This window comes from Nycticebus coucang, chromosome 15, assembly GCF_027406575.1.
Source record: "Nycticebus coucang isolate mNycCou1 chromosome 15, mNycCou1.pri, whole genome shotgun sequence".
Lineage (NCBI taxonomy): Eukaryota > Metazoa > Chordata > Mammalia > Primates > Lorisidae > Nycticebus > Nycticebus coucang.
Genome location: NC_069794.1, coordinates 94359025 through 94372261, shown reverse-complemented (window position 1 = coordinate 94372261; position 13237 = coordinate 94359025). Strand labels below are relative to the sequence as shown.

At 41.2% G+C, this 13237-nt stretch overlaps 1 non-coding gene and 1 pseudogene across 1 annotated transcript; both read right to left on the bottom strand.

The window, feature by feature from the left end:
• Positions 1-1687: 1687 nt before the first annotated feature.
• LOC128567058 (U6 spliceosomal RNA) lies at positions 1688-1794 on the bottom strand. Its single transcript, XR_008374732.1, has one exon. It is a non-coding gene; the product is annotated as a U6 spliceosomal RNA (small nuclear RNA).
• Positions 1795-4526: 2732 nt separating this feature from the next.
• Positions 4527-12449, bottom strand: LOC128566521 (enolase-phosphatase E1-like; annotated as a pseudogene).
• Between the last annotated feature and the right edge of the window lie 788 nt (positions 12450-13237).

The window sequence follows — 13237 nt, the reverse complement described above, 5'->3', positions numbered from 1 at the left end:
AAGGCTGTTCTTCTACAAAACCCATATGATTATTACAGCTAAGAAAATATCCAGTTTATTTTCAGATTTCCATAACTGTCCTGAAAGTATCTTTTATAGCCCCTTTTTTTCTGATTCCATGTCCAATCAAGATTCATGCATTGGCATTTGTTTCTCTTATTCTAGATCATCCTTCCACATACCCTTTTGTAAAAAATGATATCGAGGGCGGCACCTGTGGCTCAATCGAATAAGGTGCCAGCCCCATATGCTGGAGGTGGTGGGTTCAAACCCAGCCCCGGCCAAAAACAAAAAAAAAAAAAAAAAAATTGACATCAACTGCAGGGAGTTACCAACATCTGACTTGCATACAACTCACACAGAGGGTATTACAGTAAGTCCCCGACTTACAAACATCTGAATGACATATGATTCACACTTTTGAATGGAGGCTATTAATGTACATATTCCAACTTGCATACAAGTTCAAGAACAAACCTACAGAATCTATCTCATTTGCAACTTGGGAACTGCCTATATATTTTTTTTCTTCTTCTTTTTTTTTTTTTTTGGCCAGGGCTAGGTTTGAACCTGCCACCTCCGGCATATGGGACCGGCGCCCTACTCCTTGAGCCACAGGCGCCGCCCTTCTTTTTTTTTTTTTTTTTTTAATTAATTTTAAATCATAGCTGTGTACATTAATGCGATCATGGGGCAACATACATTGGTTTTATAAACAGTTTGACACATTTTCATCACACTGGTTAATATAGCCTTCCTGGCATTTTCTTAGTTATTGTGTTAAGACAGTTATATTCTACATTGCTAAGTTTCACATGTACCCTTGTAATATGCACCGCAGGTGTAATCCCACCTATCACCCTCCCTCCACCCTCCTCTCCCTTCCCTCTCCCCATTCCTCAAATTCTTAGGTTATAACTGGGTTATGGCTTTCATATGAAAGCCAAAAATTAGTTTCACAATAAGGCTGAGTACATTGGATACTTTTTCTTCCATTCTTGAGATACTTTACTAAGAAGAATATGGGGGACTGTCTATATTTTTTTTTTGGTTTTTGGTCAGGGATAGGTTTGAACCCGCCACCTCTGGCATATGGGACCGGCACCCTACTCCTTGAGCCACAGGCACCACCCATGGGACTGTCTATATTTTAACTGACTGGGTTAGTTGTCTTGTAGAGTGTAGATTTGTCTGATTGCACCACAGTGGTGTTAACTTGTTTCTCTATTCCCTGTATTTCCTACAACTTTAACATTATTTAACTAAACACTTGCTTAGTTAGAATTTGAAGACTTGTGATGGAAAGTTTTGTACTTGCATTGTATTGCATTGGCAGACGCATGGTCTATTATTAGCAATGTTTGGTTTGGACACTGCAGATGGCAATTGTCAGATCTCACCCCTGCAGGATATGGGCATTTCTCCAGTGTTTTTTTTTCTTCTCTGCACAACTTGCAATTGAGGCATTAACTGCCTTCTTTTTTTTCCTGGACTATCTTTTTAGTGATGGTTGGATAGCAAATAGCCTTAGATGGTGAAAGTAACATTTCTCTGTGCAGCAATGTTAAAATATTATTTTTTATTGTAGTAAAAAACATATAACATAAAATTTACCATTTTTAAATATAGAGCACAGCAGCATTAAGTATAGTTATATTGTTGTACAACCAATCTCCAGAATTTTTTTTTTTTTATGGAACGCTTCACAAATTTGCGTGTCATCCTTGTGCAGGGGCCATGCAAATCTTCTCTGTATTGTTCCAATTTTAGGATAGGTACTGCTGAAGCAAGCGCAATCTCCAGAACTTTTTTATCTTGCAAAACTGAAACTCTATATCCATTAAACAACTCCCCCTTCCCCCTCCCTCCAACTGCCCCAGCAGCCACATTCTACTTTCTATCTCTATGACTTTAACCACTCTAGGCGCCTCATATACATGAAAGTACACAACATATCCCCTTTTGTGGCTAGCTTATTTATTCACTTAGCAGGATGTCTTCAACAGGGTTTATCCATGCTATGCTGTGTGTGTTAGAATTGTCTTTTTTTAAAGACTGAATAATTGGAAATATACCACATTTGGCTTATCCATTCATCCATCAATGAATTGCTTCTCTCTTAGCTATTACGAATAATGCTACTATGAACATGGGTGTACAAATATCTCTTTAAGACCCTGTTTTTAATTCTTTAGGATATATACCCAGAAGAGGAACTCCTAGATCATGTGATTAGTTCTATTTTTAGTTTTTGAAGAGAGCCCCATGCTCTTTCTGTAGCAGCTAACCATAGTACAGTCCTACCAACAGTACACAAGGACTTCAACTTCTCCACATTAGCAGCCGCCCCAATGGATGTGAAATACTTCATTGTGTTTTCGATGAAGCGATGTTGAGCATCATTCATTGGCCATTTGTATATTTTCTTTGGGGAAATGCCCATTCAAATCCTTTGTCCATTTTTTAACTGTTTTTTAAATTATTGAATTCTCAGAGCTCTTTATATATTTTTAGATATTAATCCTTTATGAGATTAATGATTTGCAAATGTTTTTTCCTGTTGCCTTTTAACTTTATAGATCGTCTCCTTTTATGCATAAATCAATTCAGATTTTAAAATTACATTTTTTTAATTTATATAATTTGATATTTGTATATTTTTTCTCACACTAAATGCCTTGCTTCCTAATAATGCCAAAATATTGTTTTTTCTTAAAATATACATAAAAAGTCTCAAAATCACATGCTACAATAATTACTAAAAATAAAAGTACAGGATAAAGTGTAAAATGTCTTTGAAATTCTTTTCGTCCTTAACACATACAACACTAAGATGTTATCGTCAGAACACTGTGTTCAAAAATTCATTCAAATTCTTGTCTCTATATGATTATCTTACCAATTTGACACAGTGTTTGCATAATTTGTTTCAGTCTGTTTTTAATTTTAGGGTTTGCCTGTTTTTTCTTTAAATATGTAAAACATGCCGGGTGGTGGGGGCAAGGACCCCTTCTCAAGTCCCCAGTTCATATCTCAGGAAATGTCTCTTGACTCCGCTCAGTTTGGAGATCACTAGGACCATTCCCTGGCCATTTTGTGAGCCCAGCAGGGCCCATCCTGGTCAGTTCGAACCTGCCCAGGGCGCCATCCCCGTCAGTTTGAAGGCCCCGGAGCACCGAATTTCACACCGGGTCCCAGGGGGATTCAGCCACAGCAGTTCCCAGAGCAAAGGGTACTTTCACCACCGAGATTTGCAAATCAGAGGGCGCCCCCACCCCTGCCTTCTGGGGAACCCAGGACGTCTGCACCCTTTTCTGAAACGATGGAGCAGGCCCTTCCTGGGTTCCATTTCCAAGACGAGCCCGGGCCCCTGCTGGAGCTCCCCAGCCACCCCCACCCCCTCCCCGGCTGCACGGGAAGCGGCGCGGGGTCCCGGCGGCCGAGGGAGCCGCTGGAAGCCGGGCCCGACGAGGAGCCCCAGCCGGAGCCCGGAGCCCGGAGAGGGAGCGAGGCCACCACGAGAGCCCGGCGAGTGGCCCGCACCGCAGCGTGAGTGTGAGCGCCCCCGGAGAGGGACGCCGGCCGGGACAGGACGCCGACGGGGACCGGGAGCGAGAGGCCGAGCGCGGGCGGGACAGGGGCAGGAACAGGGGCCGCGAGCGCTGCCAGGGCCCGGAGCGCGGAGCGGGACCGAGGGATCCGGGGACAAAGAGCAGGAGCCGCGGGGCCGTGACCGCGCCGTCCGGCGAGAGCAGAGAGAGCTCGGGGCCCAAAGCCCCCGGCCACGTTCATAAACTGTGTTGAACAAGTCGTTTTAAAAATAGCTATGAATTTAGGTTGTAACTGGGTTATAGCTTTCATGTGAAAGCCATAAATTAGTTTCATAGTAGGGCTGAGTACATTGGATACTTTTTCTTCCGTTCTTGGGATACTTTACTGAGAAGAATATGTTCCAGCTCCATCCATGTAAACATGAAAGAGGTAAAGTCTCCATCTTTCTTTAAGGCTGCATAATATTCCATGGTATACACATCTTACAAGGGTATATGTGAAACTTAATAAATGTGGAATGTAAATGTCTTAGCACAATAACTAAGAAAATGCCAGGAAGGCTATGTTAACCGGTGTGATGAAAATGTGTCAAACGGTCTATAAAACCAGTGTATGGTGCCCCATGATCACATTAATGTACACAGCTATGATTTAATTAAAAAATAAATAAATAAAATTAAAAAAAGTAACCAGCATCCTTGTGCATTTCAAAAAAAAAAAAAATTAAAAATAGCTATGAATTTAGATTCGGGATAGAATATTCGGGCTTAAGAAGTTCCTGTAATTTTGTGTAAATGGTTTCTTACAAGATTTCACCTTTACAATTCTGATGTTTAAAAAGAACAAACCTAAAAATTCTTAATATTTCCATTTAAAGTTACAGAAATGGGAAATGTCTACAAAAGCATGTTGCTTTTTCAGATTATAAAGTTATCCTTTCCAATAACTTGACCATTACAAATTTTAAGGGAATCTCATTGGCCCTTAGAGCCGTAGCTGTCCTGACATCTCTGACTTCCGTCTCCAAAGACTGTTGTCCCAAGTCCTGGCCCTTCAGCTGGGGCAGCAGACTGGATGGCACCAGCTCCTCCCCCGCTGTGACACAGCAGCTTTGGCCACTTATATCTGGAATGATGAGAAACAAAAGACAAGTGAATCTTTCTTTTGTCCTAAAGAAGTTTGAATTACAAATTTTAACCAGGACACAAAACCACATTACTTAGTTTTGCACAGTATTTATTTTTATTTTTATTTATTTATTTTATTAAATCTTAAAGAGGTAGATCATGTATACGTTAAAGTATTTAGGGGGTACAATGTGCTGATTTGATATACAGTTTGGAATGCTTACATCCTATTGGTTAATATATCCCTCACCTCATTTACTTAATTATTGTGTTAAGACAATTATACTCTATATTTAATAGATCCGACATGTACCCTTGCAATATGCACCATAGGTGTGATCCCACTATTAGCCCTCCCTCCACCTGACCTCTTCCCTCCCATCCCATCCCCCCTCCTTCCTCCTCCATCCTGGGCCATAGCTGTGATATATTCTTCATATGAAGGTGTGAGTGATTGTAAATTGGTTTCATAATGGTACTGAGTACATTGGATACTTTTTCCTCCATTCTTGAGATACTTTACTAAGTAGGGTATGTTCCAGCTCCATCCATATAAACATAAAAGAAGTAAAGCCTCCATTTTTAAGGCTGCATAATATTCCATGGCATACGTATACCACAATTTATTAATCCATTCATGGGTCGATGGACACTTGGGCTGCTTCCATGACTTGGCTATTATGAATTGAGCTGCAGTGAACAATCTGGTGCAAATATCTTTGTTATAAAGTGATTTTTGGTCTTTTGGATATACACCTACTAGAGGAATTGCAGGATCCAACGGCAGGTCTATCTTTAGATCCCTGAGTATTCTCCATACTTCTTTCCAAAAGGAACGTGTTAGCTTGCATTCCCACAGCAGAGTTTTGCAGTTTTTATGTAGCACCTTATAAATTTTTTTCAAAATGGTGATCGAAAGAACATCTGTCCTAGTAGAAATTGTTGCATTTAAATAACAATATATTGGAATATGCTTAAATTTCACCAGCCTAAAGAAAATAAACAGAATGAACCAACTGAGTGTACTTTAAAGGGGTGATCAGTGGGGTTTCTTTGAACAATCAGGAAGGTTTGGTTTGTGGAATTTTCCCACCTGAGCAATCCTCCCTGCATCTGTCCCAGGGAGCTGAACTCAGCCCCAAAGTGCCGGACTTGTCTATAAACAAAATAGAAAGCTTTTCACTGTGAAATACAGCATATTACTTCCTATTATGTATTTTTCAGGTACTTCTGCAACGTGACATAGAAAACTGGAGGTTTCTTTGACAGTACAAAGACGCTTTGATAATTTTTTTATATTTTTATAAACTACTTTTACAGACGTAAAAGAGAATTTCATATATTCTTTGGAATCTGTTATTCTATTGTTCATCACTATAGATTTTTCACTTTCTAGAACAAATTTTTAAATTAAGAAACATTGAGAACCTGTCAATTTGGGATGTTTAGTGTTTTAAACCAAGTGTCACTAGGTTAAATTACATTAAAGTAGGTGTTGTTCCAACCTCTAATATGATGCGAAGGTTTGTGTTTTTTTTTTTACATAGAAAGCAAATTTTTCTAATTTAAATACACAAATATAAAAATCAGTGCGTTCTGAAGTTTACTTGATTGAAATTTCCATAAATTATATCTTATATTGCAGAATATGTTGCATTATTCATTAAAACATGGAACTTCATAGGTTCTGTGAAAGAAAAAAAGGTATGTAAAACATTTACATGGATCACAAATAAAATCTCTATAAAAAGTTATATTCAGAAAAGTCTTGTTTCCATTCCTGCCTCTTCCACCCCGTTCCTCACACTCCTACCCCAGGGGGTTTTGATTAGACCTTTCAGTATTTATACAAAAAAAGCCATATTTCTATAGCTACATATTTATATTCTTATTTCTCCAGTTCCTCACACAAAGTGTAAAAGTATTGGTATCTTGAAGCACTTCACTTTACAAGGATGAGTCTTAAACTCTCCTCTACTTAAAATAAATCTGTAAAAAGTTGCATAATAAATAACTACATATAAACCTAAGTAATTGCTCATTCCTACTTAAAAATAAGATTGCAATGAAGGATACTCATCGTATCATCATGAAAATTTATTATTATTTTGCCTTCGTCATTCCTGTTCTCATTCTCTGCCTACCATAAAAATGCAGCTTCCTGGGAGAATTTACAAGCCTGTATTCCCAAAGTATTTCGCTCATAAATCAGTTTCTCATACATATCATTGTTTTATGGTTATTTATTTGCCTTTTTTCCCCAATAGTGTATGAGATCTAATAGCAGGGATCACATGCCTATTTCTCTTTGCATGTCAGACAACATGTTGCAGGGGAGCGTTCTTTGTCTTTGGAATCTTGGCTCTACCAGCTCCCAGCTGCCTGAGCTTGTGCACATTACTTCACTACTGTGGACTTCAGCTTTCTCATTTATAAAAGACTGATGGTAACATTAAGCAAGATAATTTAAGTAAAAGGCCCAGTGCATGGCCCGACCCTCCTGTGAGCCCTCAGTGCTCAGTGCTTCTTGGACAACTATTTGCCTATTCTAGGTTCAACTTGCCTTTCTATTTGTGACATCAGCTCTTCTGATAAATTCTACTTATTTCTTTGTTTATTGTCTGTGTTCCAACCGGTCAAAATCACCCCTGATATGCCTGTTTGCTCTATTGAGAGTAGATCTTACTTCGTAATTCATAGCAAAATGGAGACAATGGAGAGGGTGAGTTGGGAACACCTGTTTCACAACTCCGGACGTTCCCACAGAGTGAATGGTACTGTCTGAGGCTGTGCTACTCCACGGCCCTGCTTCCTGCCTCCAACTCACAAACCTGTCTGTTTCAAAGCCCGTTTTTGCCTGTTTTTCCTCTAACCCTTCTACCTGTGCTTATTATCTTATCCCTTTCCTTTAGCATCAGACTTCTCCGAGAAGCTATTTACTGTTTCTTCCTCTTTTATCAGTAATTTTCTTCTTTCCCTTTCATGTTTGAATTCATCACCAGCTAGTTTTTGCCTTCCCTGGATTGAAACATACTCCAGTAAAATCACTCTAATTTTGAGGCCCTTGCGTTGGTTCACTAAAGCCTTTTCATCATTCTCTTTACATTGTACTCACACCTCTCCCAACCCCAACTCCATGTCCTCTTACCTGATGTATTTTTCTGCACAGCATTTATCCAATATATTGAATTTTCACGTATTTGTTTACCCATCAGAATGTAATCCTAGAGACAGGGATTTTGTTTTCTATTTTGTTCACGTCTTATCCCCAGTGTTTTGAACAGGAGATGTAGCTAAATTGCCGCACCCCCGGCATCTAGCTGGGGTGAAGTGGCGCTGTCCGCATTATAAAATGCGTGAGTAGGTGGTATGTGCTCCCCGGAGCGAAACCCCCAGCCCCCCTGGTTTGCGACAGCAGCGCATAAGTTGCCTAGCATGCCTTTGTTTGAACGTAATAACTCACGAGGTGCGGCATAAAAGCCTAAAAAAAACCTTTGCTCTGAAACCTGTCTGTTCAGTTGGATGCCTGATTATTGCCTGATTGTCTTGAGAAACTAAGAATAAACACAGTGACTTACTGATCCACAATTAAACACAGCAAGTATAGCTGTGCTGAACTCAGTGGCTCCAAGAGAGCCTGCACAACAGCACGTCCCTACCATAAATGTCAGTGACTTGAGACAATGCAGGCACGGCAAACAAGATGTTCCAACATGACACCTTCTGCAGTAAAACTTTACTTAGAAAAACATCTTACTTCACTAATTTTCATATGTAACACAAATCAATAAAGTAGTTTAATGTTTAACAAACAATGAATCAAAATATAGTTACTAATTAGAGTAAAAATATATAGAAGTAGTCAAGCATTATACATAAAAGAATATGTTCAGCTGTTCTTAAAAGAGATCATAAGAAACTGAGACCAATTACAGAACTAAGAGAAGTCACAAATCTTGACATTCCTAGATAAGGGGAAGCAACCAGGTGTTACTAATGAAACCACTTCCCTAGAACAAAAACCTTGAAAAAATAAACCACCTCCCTCCAAAAAGAAAAACCTTGAAAACATATAGTGCATGATAAACCACATATGGAGACACAAAGATAATTGGAGACACAAAGATAATTCACAAGCATAAACAAAATAATGATTACATTGTTTTAACCCTGGAAAGAAAATGTATAAATACCAGACTTAAAAATCAATAAAGTGCAGCTGCTTTGTGTGGCAGTCTGTCAATTCATCCTGCGTCGACCTTTCAATCAACCTGAGCCGTTCGCCCTGAGCACCCTCAAACTGAGGCCCATCGACTGGCGGTCCGCGACACTAAATGGTACTTAAGGCTTATTCACTGAGTTGAACAAATAAATAGCATTCTGATTTCCAAATTCACTACGTCCTTTTCTCTGTCCTTCCTGCCCTCTGAGGCATATTTGTCACTTGCTGTCCTGTACTTCCTGGACCACACCCTTGGGTTTCTGCCTGTTTTCAGACCACTTCTTATTTTCCTTTATATGCTTTTTTTCTTCTGCTGCTTCTTAAATATTGGCCATCCTGGTGTTTCCCTTGTTACTTCTCTCTTCTCTACACACTTTTCCAGAGGAGCTTATCCATTCTCAGGAGCTTATCCACACTCAGGAGTTCAATTACCATCTACAAGATGAAAATTCTAAAACATATTTCCAACCCTTGATTGTGCTCTTTCCACCTTCAAAATTATCATCCAATCCTGGATTCCAACACTTTTTTTCTTCCCAGACTTCTGTAAGTTTAGGTGAAGCACCAACAGACAACTGATTCCCCAAGTTGGAAACTTAGGGTCACCTTGAACTTCTTCCTTTCAGCTCTCTGCATCAGCAGGACATTAGACTGTGTCAGTGTCATTCCTGCTGGGTCTAGCCTCGTTGCACTGTCTTAGCTTTTCTTTCTTGTACTATTTTATTAATTTTTTTTTGAAGAAGAAAATACTTTTATTAATCACAACAGGAAATTGGCATGACCACCTCATTAGAACTCAACCAGGATAAATAGTGCTACTATAAAATTTACATTTCTCACATCCATTTCACAGGAAAATATTATATACTGGGGCTTTTCTTGATCTTATAGACTGATTTCAGTAATACCGTGTTTTATTTATTTATTTTTTTTGTAGAGACAGAGTCTCACTTTATGGCCATTGGTAGAGTGCCGTGGCCTCGCACAGCTCACAGCAACCTCCAACTCCTGGGCTTAAGAATACCGTGTTTTATTAATAGTAAATAGCACTTACCATATATTCTCTAAGTGTGCTAAGAAGTAGCTAGAAAGGCAACTAAACTATAAGATCTATAAAGATCACAACTGGCAGAATTAGGACTGTTTTGTTAAACCCTGGGAACCGCATCTCTATTTTTGCCAGTTACACAGGTGTACCTCTGTCACTGGTAAAGCACCTGCTTACTGCGGGTGCCACAATAATCAGCAAGTTTCTTCTTAAGTGACAGATACTTGAATGATCAAGACTAGAAGTTTCTTTCCCAATTTTGCTCTCCTTTGGTGCAGAAACAAATACTTTTTGTCTTATGTACCCTGTTTCCCCGAAAATAAGACAGTATCTTATTTTAAGGTGTGATCCCAAAGATGCGCTAGGTCTTATTTTCAGAGGACGTCTTATCTTTCCTTATCTTTTCTTATTTTCGGAGGATGTCTTATTTTCGGGGAAACAGGGTATACAGGGAGATAAATATTAAAGGCAGCTTCTGTAATGTCAAACTCACAAATGAATAGGAGCAGGGCAATGAATTACTATTAGAAATAAGTCTTGGAAATAATTTCAGTTTTTAAAACAAGGCTTCTGAATAATTTCTCAAAACTAGCTTTCCATTTTGGTACACAACTTGATACAGTTAACACGTTAGATCTGTATGTTAGCAATTTCTTCTATCAACCACACTGTGCCCGTGTAAGAGTTAGCAAAGGTGTCCAACCTGTGACCCATGGGCTGTGTGTGGATTATTTGAGGCCTGTTTTGCTTATCTGTGGTGTCAGCTATCCCCCAAATTACACACAGACCTTTTTTATGCTCATTGGCTTTTGCTAAGTGTTTGTGTATTTACTGTGTGGCCCAAGACAATTCTTCGTCCAATGTATAGCAGGGAAAAAAGGGTTGGACGCCCCTGGGTTAGAGTATTATTTCAAACAATTTCTACATATAAAGCAGTGGTTCTCAACCTTCCTAATGCTGTGACCCTTTAATACAGTTCCTCATGTGTGACCCCCCCAGCCATAAAATTATTTTTATTGCTACTTCACAACTGTAATTTTGCTACTGTTATGAATTGTAATGTAAATATCTGATACCCAGGATGTATTTTCATTGGTCGCAACCCACAGGTTGAGAACCGCTGCTGCAGAGCATCTTTAAGGAAGTTTCATTTTCACTGAACTGAGACTTTTTTCTCACTTACGTGTTGTGGAAGTTGATGCAAGCATACACACACATACACGTGTGTATATATGTGTATTTTTAAAGTAAGTTACTTTTACCATTAGAATAAAACTAGACAGTACAGGGACAACTCTGTGAGGCCGCGTGGCCTCCTTAGCGATGCTTCTCTAGGTGGAGAAGGCAGGTAGAGGTCGCTGCAGGGCGTGATGAGGCTGTAGTAAGTCTTCTCGTCCTCCGTCAGTCCCGCATTGCCGGGTCTCACCACCACAGCCATGCGCACGTCTGTCTCCTGGGCAGCGCTGGCCTCTTTGGAAAAGAGTTGCAGCATCTGGGTGGCGCCTGTGGCTCAGTCGGTAAGGCGCCGGCCCCATATACCAAGGGTGGCGGGTTCAAACCCGGCCCCGGCTGAACTGCAACCAAAAAAATAGCTGGGAGTTGTGGCGGGCGCCTGTAGTCCCAGCTACTCGGGAGGCTGAGGCAGGAGAATCGCTTAAGCCTAAGAGTTGGAGGCTGCTGTGAGCTGTGATGCAACAGCACTCTACCAAGGGCCATAAAGTGAGACTCTGTCTCTCCAAAAAAAAAAAAAAAAAAGAGTTGCAGCATCTGGGCGGCTCCTGTGGCTCAAAGGGGTGGGGCGCTGGCCCTAGATGTGGAGGTGGTGGCTTTAAAGTCAGCCCCGGCCAAAAACTGGAGTAACATCTGTCAGAAACAAAATGTTGTCGGTTGAGCCTCCAATGCTGTTGGCAATCTTCCGGTAACTCTCCCTCTCCACTTTAGTGTCCAAAGTTGAAAGTGACCATCAACAAGCTGAACCGAGGGCAGAAGAAAGACTCAAGAATATCTCCCCCTGTAGAATGCCCAAATAACAGTTTCTGTGCCTCTGCACTCCCCGAAGAATAGCTATACCCCTTCATTCCAGCCTCTCTCCACTGCCTGACTGCTGGAACTACTTCTGCAAAGAACTCCGCTTTCATGCGCCCAGCCGTGCACGCCGCCCGCCACCTGTGGTCCTGCACCTGTTTGAGGGCAGTGGTTTCGGTCCAGAGACATCGGCCAGCACACGTTGTCCACCACAGCCTGGACCGTCTGCTGCAGGTCATCCACTCCCTTCCCAGACGCTACAGGCATGGTGACCATCTTCTTCAGCCTGTTTCCTCAAAAGATTGACAGCCCGTTGTCGGCACTCCTCTTCTTTCCAATGCGTCTGCAGGTACTCCTTAACGTTTTCTCTGATGTAAGGAAATAAAATGTCCTTCACGAAAGCAATCGGGGTTGTGGTACCTTCGATATCTAACAGGATCACAGTGACTTCTGCGGGCACCGAAAGCACGACCATTTCCCCACCGTATGCTGATAAGGGAATCGGCCTCCTGGTAGGGAGGGCGGAGGGCGGCGCCGGCTGGGCCCCCAGGTGTGGTCCTGCCTGGAGCGCGAAGGGGAGATGCCACCTGCGCACACTTGGAACTGGAGGAGGCAGCCGCCCGGGAACCCTGAATTCGTGAGCGGTCCTCTATTTTATTAATTTTCTAAAATCCCCTTGCCTTTATCTTGCCCTCCTCTAATGTATTCCATACATGGCAGCCTGAGCATTCTTTTAAAAATGCAAATCTGACTAACCACTCCCCTTAAAGAGTCACCTTTTTGGTTGAGTTTAAACTGTCCAGAGAAATCATTCTAACTACTTTTTGTTTTGAGACCAAGTCTCACTCTGTCACCCTGGATACAGAACCGTGGCGTCATCATAGCTCACAGCAACCTCAAACTCCTGGGTTCCAGGGATCCTCCTGCCTCAGCCTCCCCAGAATAGCTGGGACTACAGGAGCTCACCACAACACCTGGCCAGTTTTTTTTTCTAGTACAGATGGGGTCTTGCTCTTGCTCAAGCTGGTCTCAAGCTACTGAGCTCAAGCAATCTACCCAGCTCAGCCTCCCAGAGTGCTTGGATTACAGGTGTGAGTCAGTCACCGTGCCTAGCCTCATTCAAACTTCTTGACATAGCACAAAGTCCTTCAAGATCTAGTATCTTTTACCCTGACACAAATATCCCACATACAGTGTGGGCTACCTGACGTTCCTTCCCCCTTAGATTTCTGCCTTGTTGTTTCCAATGCACGGATGCCCTTC